Here is a 7,820-nt window from a genome sequence, read left to right on the forward strand (position 1 = left end):
GTCCCCAGCTGTCCTTTTCCAGGTGGTAGGACCTGAGACATCCAATCATGATCTCTGCCCCTAGCCTACTCCTTCTGCCCCCCCCCACCCCTGTGCCCACAGGCACCAGTGCCAATGTGGTGGTGACAGAGAGGCCCCGTCTGTTTCCACTGCATAGTCTCTGGCACGTCCAGGCAGGCCTGGGCAGGCCGCCGGGGGCTTTGTTGGCTTGAAGGATAGCCCATAGATTTCCCAGAAGAAACTGCCAAGATGGGGTGGACCTGACAGGTGGCTCCGAATGGAGCCGAGAGCAGCTTGGGCTTGACTTTCTTCTCCTGGGTTGTCATTGGCTGGATTTGTCAGCAGGGAGGATATCTAGGGCCCACCTGTTTCTATTTCTTTGGAGGTGGGGGTGAGGCACAGGAAGAACAAGTCATATGAGAGACTTGGAAGAGCGAGAGCAAGAGAGAGAGAGAACGAGAGAGAGAGAGAGAAAGAGAGAGAGAGATTGAGAGAGGCTCCTGTGAGAGAGGAGGTCCACCCCGCTGGGGAGAGTTCTCCTGTTCTTGAACCGGATAGAACAGCTGGAAATGCCTTTCAGTCACAATAAAAGGTGCCTAAACCTCTTGGTTTGGAAAATAAAAAGAATAAACATGCTTGGAAACAAATATTCTGAACTCAGGTTCCCTTCCCTTTCCTAATGTAGCAAAGGCCATTCTTTCACCCAACGTTCACAGGCAAGTGATGAGCGAGTCGGGAGTCAGACTGTGTAGGAAACGATGGTGACCTTGGCTGGGCAGTCATCCAAAGGGCATGAGGATGTTCGTGATTTACTGCTAGGAGGCCTGGGAAGTCCTCAGACCCCTTCTCGCTGAGGACCACAGGCATAGGGAGCTACCGAGTGAGCCGTGAATGTAAAATGATCGTCGCTATTTCTGATACGCGGGGACTACAAAACGTTTGTGGAAGGATTCTATGCTCTTTTCATTCCTGTGGCCCCGAACGTTTTGAAACCTCTTCGTATGATGAACTAAGTTTGATGGGTAGACCCATCCCTCTTCAACGGAATGGACGACCCAGAGGGGAGCCTCGTATAAGCCATGGACTTCCGGGAACAAGAGTCCGTTAATGTTGCTTCGTCCGCTGAAGCAACATCCCACTCCAACACAGGGTGTTAACAGCAGGGGAAACGGCTTGGAGCTGGGGAGGGGGGACATAGGAATTCTCAATACCTTCTAAATAATTTCTCTGGAAGCCCAGGACTACTCTAAAAGATAGCATGTATTTAGCTATATTTTTTAAAATAAGGCTCTTGGCAAGTTGATCCCAGGAGGTGGGTCTGGGTTGTTTGAGTGTAGTTACTGGCTGGGTTTCTTGGCCTTTCTCTCCCTGACACTGCCCGTTCCTGTCTCATCCTCTCACACCCCCTCAGTGGTCAGACGCTCCATGTAAGTCTCCCCCCTCCCTCCCTTCTTCCCTTTCCTCCCACAAATACGCTCAAACAAACAAACAAACAAACAAAACCCCAGCCTGTTGCCATCAAGTCCGTTGTGAGTGCCGACCACTCCCTGTGTTTGAGTGTGACAGTAATGCAGGGTTCCGTGGCTGCACACATGACAGAAGTCGAATGCCAGGCCTTTCTCCCCCTTCTTCTCGCCAGACCCGAGGAAAGCAGTCACAAGCAAAGCAGCTAACCCTGTTTGTCCTCTTGACGCTTCTGTGCTACAGGGAGGAAGCACATAGCGTAAGCACAATCTGGGGAGGTCAGAAGGGGACAGGCCCCTGGAGAAAAACCAAGCAGAGAAGACGGGCTTCTCCTGGTGCCAATGGGGGCAGGAGTGACACTTTTAAAGATAGAGATGAGAACTTGCATGTAAACTTTGCATTGAGCTCCTGCTCCACACCCAGCAGCAGAGTAGACATGAGGCATCAGTACAGAGATGGATGCGATGCTGCCTTTGTAACACTTACACCGTGAGCCCCTGCCCTGGGCAATTTGAGTCTCTCCTCCATATGGTGATCTTCCGACAGCGCAGGGGTGGCCATGCCCTGCCCTGCTTAAAATGGTTCGATGACGCTTTTTCGCAATGGGTTTGCCGCCAGAATATAGGTGTCGGTGAAAACCATCGCAAAAACCTAAACCAAAATGGGAAAGGAAAAGACCCATAGCAACATCCTCGTCATTGGACACGTCGATTCTGGCAAGTCCACCACAACTGGTCACCTGATCTACAAATGTGGTGGGATCGACAAGAGAACCATCGAAAAATTCTAGAAGGAAGCTGCTGAGACGGGGAAGGGCTCCTTCAAGTCTGCCTGGGTCTTGGATAAGCTGAAAGCCGAACAGGAATGTGGCGTCGCCATTGATATCTCCCTGTGGACATTTGAGACCAGTAAGTACTATGTGACCATCATCGATGCCCCCGGACACAGAGACTTCATTAAAAACACGATTACAGGAACATCGCAGGCTGACCGTGCTGTCCTCATCGTTGCTGCTGGTGTGGGTGAATGTGAAGCTGGTATCTCCAAGAATGGGCAGACCCGTGAGCACGCCCTTCTGGCTTACACCCTGGGTGTGAAACAGTTAATTGTTGGTGTTAACAAAATGGATTCCACTGAGCCACCCTACAGCCAGAAGAGGTACGAGGAAATTGCTAAGGAAGTCAGCACCTACAGTAAGCAAATTGGCTACAACCCTGACACAGCAGCATTTGTGCCAATTTCTGGTTGGAATGGTGACAACATGCTGGAACCAAGTGCTAATATGCCTTGGTTCAAGGGGTGGAAGGTTACCCGCAAGGATGGCAATGTCAGTGGGACCACACTACTTGAAGCTCTGGATTGCATCCTGCCACCCACCCGCCCAACTGACAAGCCCCTGTGCCTGCCTCTCCAGGACGTCTGCAAGATTGGTGGTATCGGCACTGTCCCTATGGGCAGAGTGGAAACTGGTGTTCTGAAACCTGGAATGGTGGTCACCTTTGCTCCAATCAATGTTGCCACTGAAGTGAAGTCTGTTGAAATGCACCATGAAGCTTTGAGTGAAGCTCTGCCTGGGGACAATGTAGGCTTCCATGTCAAGAACGTCTCTGTCAAAGATGTTCGCCATGGCAATGTGGCTGGTGACAGCAAAAATGACCCACCGATGGAAGCAGCTGGCTTCACTGCTCAGGTGATCATCCTGAACCGTCCAGGCCAAATCAGTGCTGGACACGTACCTGTGCCGCATTGTCACACTGCACGCATTGCTTGCAAGTTTGCTGAGCTCAAAGAGAAGATTGATCGCCGTTCTGGCAAGAAGTTGGAAGAGGGCCCCAAGTTCTTGAAGTCTGGTGATGCTGCCATTGTTGACATGGTGCCTGGCAAGCCCATGTGTGTGGAAAGCTTCTCTGACTATCCTCCTCTGGGTCGTTTTGCTGTCCGAGACAGGAGACAAACAGTTGCTGTGGGTGTCATCAAGGCAGTGGACAAAAAGGCTGCTGGAGCTGGCAAGGTCACCAAGTCTGCCCAGAAGGCTCAGAAGGCTAAATGAATATTACCCATCACACCTGCCGCTCCAGTCTTAATCAGGGGTGGAAGAATGGTCAGAGCACTGTTTGTCTCATTTGGCCATTTAAGTTTCATAGGAAAAGATTGGTTGATGATAACAATGCATCGTAAAACTTTCAGAAAGAAAATAATGTTTATGGACCATTTGTTTCTTTTTTGTGTGGCAGTTTTAAGTTATTAGTTTTTAAAATCAGTACTTTTTAAAAGGAAAACAACTTGACCAAAAATTTGTCACAGGATTTTGAGACCCATTAAAACAAAGTTTAATGAGAAAAAAAATGGTTCGATGACATTTTAATGCCTTAATGATTAAATTCTGACTTGTTAGTGCTATTCCACAAATGCCCTCCTAGTGAAATGGTTGGAAGTTTGAGTCTACCCAGAGACACTGGAAAAGCCTGGTCCTCTATTTCTGAAAAACAAACAAACATCCAGCATTGAAAATCCTATAAACACTGCCTCCATGAGCCACTCACTCTGTTGCCATAAGACCAGGACTGGATGGGACCAGAGTCCTGATCAAAAGGGGGAGAAGTGGAGAACAGAATTTCAAATTCTTGTGGACTCTAGTATCCACCGAATACTGGAGATTATTGCCTTGGGATCATCTTTAAAACTTAAACCAGAAGTATCCCTAGAGTCTTTTAAAGCCAAACAACTGCTTAGCTTAATTAATATCTATATGAGGGAGTAGCCCCGCCCCAAACATGGAATTTCTTTGTATGTATGTATTACAAAACACTCTATCGCCTTCAAAGCACTCTCCATTACACTTAATACATTTGTCACATCTACGATTCCATTCTTGGAAGCACTTTTGAAACTCATCTGTTTGGATGGCTGACAGTACCTCCCTCGTTTTCTTTCTTCAACGTTTTTACACTGTCAAATCGCTGTCCTTTCATGTCCCTCTTCATTTGCGGAAATAAAAAGAAGTTGCACAGGGTGAGGTGAGGTGAGTCAGGTGTGTGGGAGCAAGAGAGGCATGCTGCTTTTTGCTAAAACACTGGTGCACTGAAATGGCTTTGTGAGCAGGTGCATCGTTGTAGTGGAAAAACCAGTTCCCCGTCTGCCACAGAGCAGGCCTTTTTTGTCTCACACTGTTACACAATCTTTTCACAACCCCTAGATAGAAAGTTTGATTAACAGTCTGACCTGGTGGAATGAACTCCAAATGCACTGCAAGTGGATTTTTCATCCATTTGGGAAGTTGATGGCTGTCCAGAATAAGGTGTGTCATCAACCAACATTACACCTTCTTTGAAACGAGAAAACCACTCATATATTTGAGTCTTTCCCCTAGCGCTGTCCTTGTAAGCTGTGTTCAACATCCCAACAATTTGGGCAGCATTTATCTCAATCAGGAAACAAAGTTTCACAGTTGCATGCGGTTCTCTTACATCAGCCATCACAAAAAAACAAGGTTTGAGCAAAACTGCTTTTATGAAAAAATTCACTGTGACCAGAGAGACACTTCCCAGGCGATGCCACTGGGTGCGCTAACTCAGAGTGAGTTGCTCAATGCTCTCCTAGTGGGAAAAAAAATGCATACTATGAACGCTCTGCCCAGCTTGTCTTCATTGTTGTTTTTTGGGGGGTACCCCCTCATATGTGTGTATACATATACACATGTGTAATGTATGTATACATTACACATATGTGTATCTTTCATATCTTCCTTGAGCATTATAGTTCTCTTTTAAGAACTATCTACGTGGAATCATATGGACAGCGACAACTCAAAAGTTTAGATCAGAGCCTTAAGCAGTAGTTTGTGGATTCTGACGGAGGAGGAATAGTTCCGGAGCAGAGGGTGAGAAGAACGCCACAGCTCTGAGCAGGCCATCCGGGTCACTGAATTGTAAGTGCTGTGTATATTTTCAATCACAACAAAACCTAAACCTTCATTAAAAAAATCACACGGAACACAGTTCCACTCTGATGCATCTGGGGACGCCATGTGTTAAGATCAACTCAATGGAAACTGGCTTGGTTTTGCTTTTTTAAAGCCTGTGGTCCTGGTTCCACACCCCCAAAACGCTGCTCTTCAAACACGGTTTATACTTTATAGCCACGACACTTTGCTCATCTTTGGTCTGAATTACCCATACCTGCTTTGTTGGCCCAATAAAATTATCTTTATTCTTAAAAGCCAGCTCAAATCCTGCCTTCTCTTGGTTTTCTGGGTTGTACCCCTACTCTCCGCCCTCCGCCAGACAGCACTCTTTGCCCCTCCTCTGTGTTCTTATGCCACTCATCCTTTACTTTGCATTGGGAATAGGCTGGACCAGGTGTCTGAACCAGGGAAAGAACTGGGTGTTTGTTGTCTGGGTTGTCTTCAATGCAGTTGCGCCCTGGCTGCAAATACGCTGGATCAAAGGTGTAAGTGCTTGTAAGGAAACTGATAGAACTTGAAAGCTAGACCCGCTGTGCCTTTGTCTTTTTCCTCCTTTTTAATCTGTCATGTGAGTCCTTAAACATATTATAAAGTTGGTGACCTAATGGTGGGTATCTCTGTTGATCTACACTTAATGTTCTGGTTCACAGAAATTCACCCACCTGTACCATGCAGTGGCTCTCCCTCCCAGCTTCCCTTGCCTCCTTGCCTGTGACAAATGCCTTAGAACCAAATCTGACAAAGGCTATTCTCCGTCTATGAAGTCTGGGAGAAAAGGAGGCTTAGATCAAGGTAGAGGCAAAGATAAAGAGCATCCTTATCCGATGCCGACAGGGGGATTTTCTAAAAAGGACCATGTCCAACAGGGAAGTGATAGACCCATCAGCATCCTTTCAGGTAGCTGAAGAAGGCACAAGGGACTCTCGATCGGTCCTAGTGATGGACAGACTATGGACTGAGAAGTGGTTTTAATCCTCCTGGAATCAAGTTTCTGTGATATTCTATCCTTCTCATTTGCCTTAAGAAGTCCTTTTGAATTATGATCCTGCTCTCCTAAAATCCCTTGCCATTAAGTCAACTCTGCCGCCTAAGAACCCGTAGGTCTCTAAGACTGGACGTCTTTCTGGGCACAGACTGCTTTATCTTTCCCCTGTGGAACGGCTGGCGGATTGGACCACCAAGCTGTCCAGGAGCACCCAACAATTAGCCCACTGTCTCACCAGGGTCCTTTTGTTCTCCGGGTGCACACTAGACCCCCAGCCGGTGAGTCAAGTCTGACTCATATGGACTCTGCAGGGTTTCTGAGACGCTAAACCGTTACAAGTGCACACACAGCCCCCTTTCTCCAGTGGAGCAGCTGGTGGGCTTAAGCAGTCAACCTGTGGGTAGCAGCCCAATGCTGATTCCCTAATGCCGGCAGGGCTCCCTTGATCTCCTAAAATCACCTTTAAGCCAAACAATGGCTTGCTAATTAGTAAGATCACTTTGTTTTAAGCATTTTGCTTTTTAAAAGCATTCCATCAGTTTCAGGAGCCAGAAACTCCAGGTTCTGACTAGAAGCTCCATTCGCGGGTAAATTGCTTTTCCATTGCGAGGCTGATAAAGCTGAGATGCTTGCCTTTGGCGGTTTACTCATCTTTGGGAGTCTTGTCAGACCAAGCATCCCCCACTGAAATAAAGGTAATGGATTCATATACAAACTTTTAATATTGTGAATTTTTGAATTTTGGTAGGAAGAAGTTTAACCAGAGAAGGTTTAAAGTTGGGTGGGGTGGCGTGCTGATGATGAAAAGTGGGCCTGTGAGGTCAAACTGTGAGCACAAACTCTGCCCCAAATCCCACTCGATTCCATCAGGGAATTCATTTTCAGTTCTATTCACACAACAAACATGCCAGACACTGTGGTAGATTTTCAGAATGAAATCGTTGAGCGAAGGGGGTGAAAAGACGTAACCAGAAGACTACCAAATAGTCACAAGGTACCCATGTCAATGTGTAAGTATGGTGAGTACTGAGAAGCCTACACAGAACTCCAGGCTGTATACCGGTGCAGGAAAGCAGACCCAGCCTGGCTTGAGGAAGTGACAGGCTAAGTTGTGAGCTTCCAGACAAACAGAGGGTTCCGTTGAACTACAGAGCTGGAGAAGGCTCTTGAGAGTAGCCTGGTGCGCCAAAAGGACCAACAGATCCGTGTGGGAAGAAGTACAGCCAGAGTGCTCCTTAGAGGCCCCGATGGCCAGCCTTCACCTCCCGTACGTTGATCATGGTGTCAGGAGAGAGCAGTCCCTGGAGAAGGACATCAAGCTTTCTCAGGTGAAGGGGCAGCAGAACAAGAGGCAGGCCCGTGAGGAGATGGATGGACACAGTGGCTGCAACCTCGGAACTCAAACAG

At 47.5% G+C, this 7,820-nt stretch overlaps 1 pseudogene; it reads left to right on the plus strand.

The window, feature by feature from the left end:
* The first annotated feature begins 2,075 nt into the window (after positions 1-2,075).
* LOC142446686 (elongation factor 1-alpha 1-like) lies at positions 2,076-3,557 on the plus strand (annotated as a pseudogene).
* The last annotated feature ends 4,263 nt before the right edge of the window (positions 3,558-7,820 follow it).

This window comes from Tenrec ecaudatus, chromosome 4 (assembly GCF_050624435.1).
Source record: "Tenrec ecaudatus isolate mTenEca1 chromosome 4, mTenEca1.hap1, whole genome shotgun sequence".
In the NCBI taxonomy this organism is placed as follows: domain Eukaryota; kingdom Metazoa; phylum Chordata; class Mammalia; order Afrosoricida; family Tenrecidae; genus Tenrec; species Tenrec ecaudatus.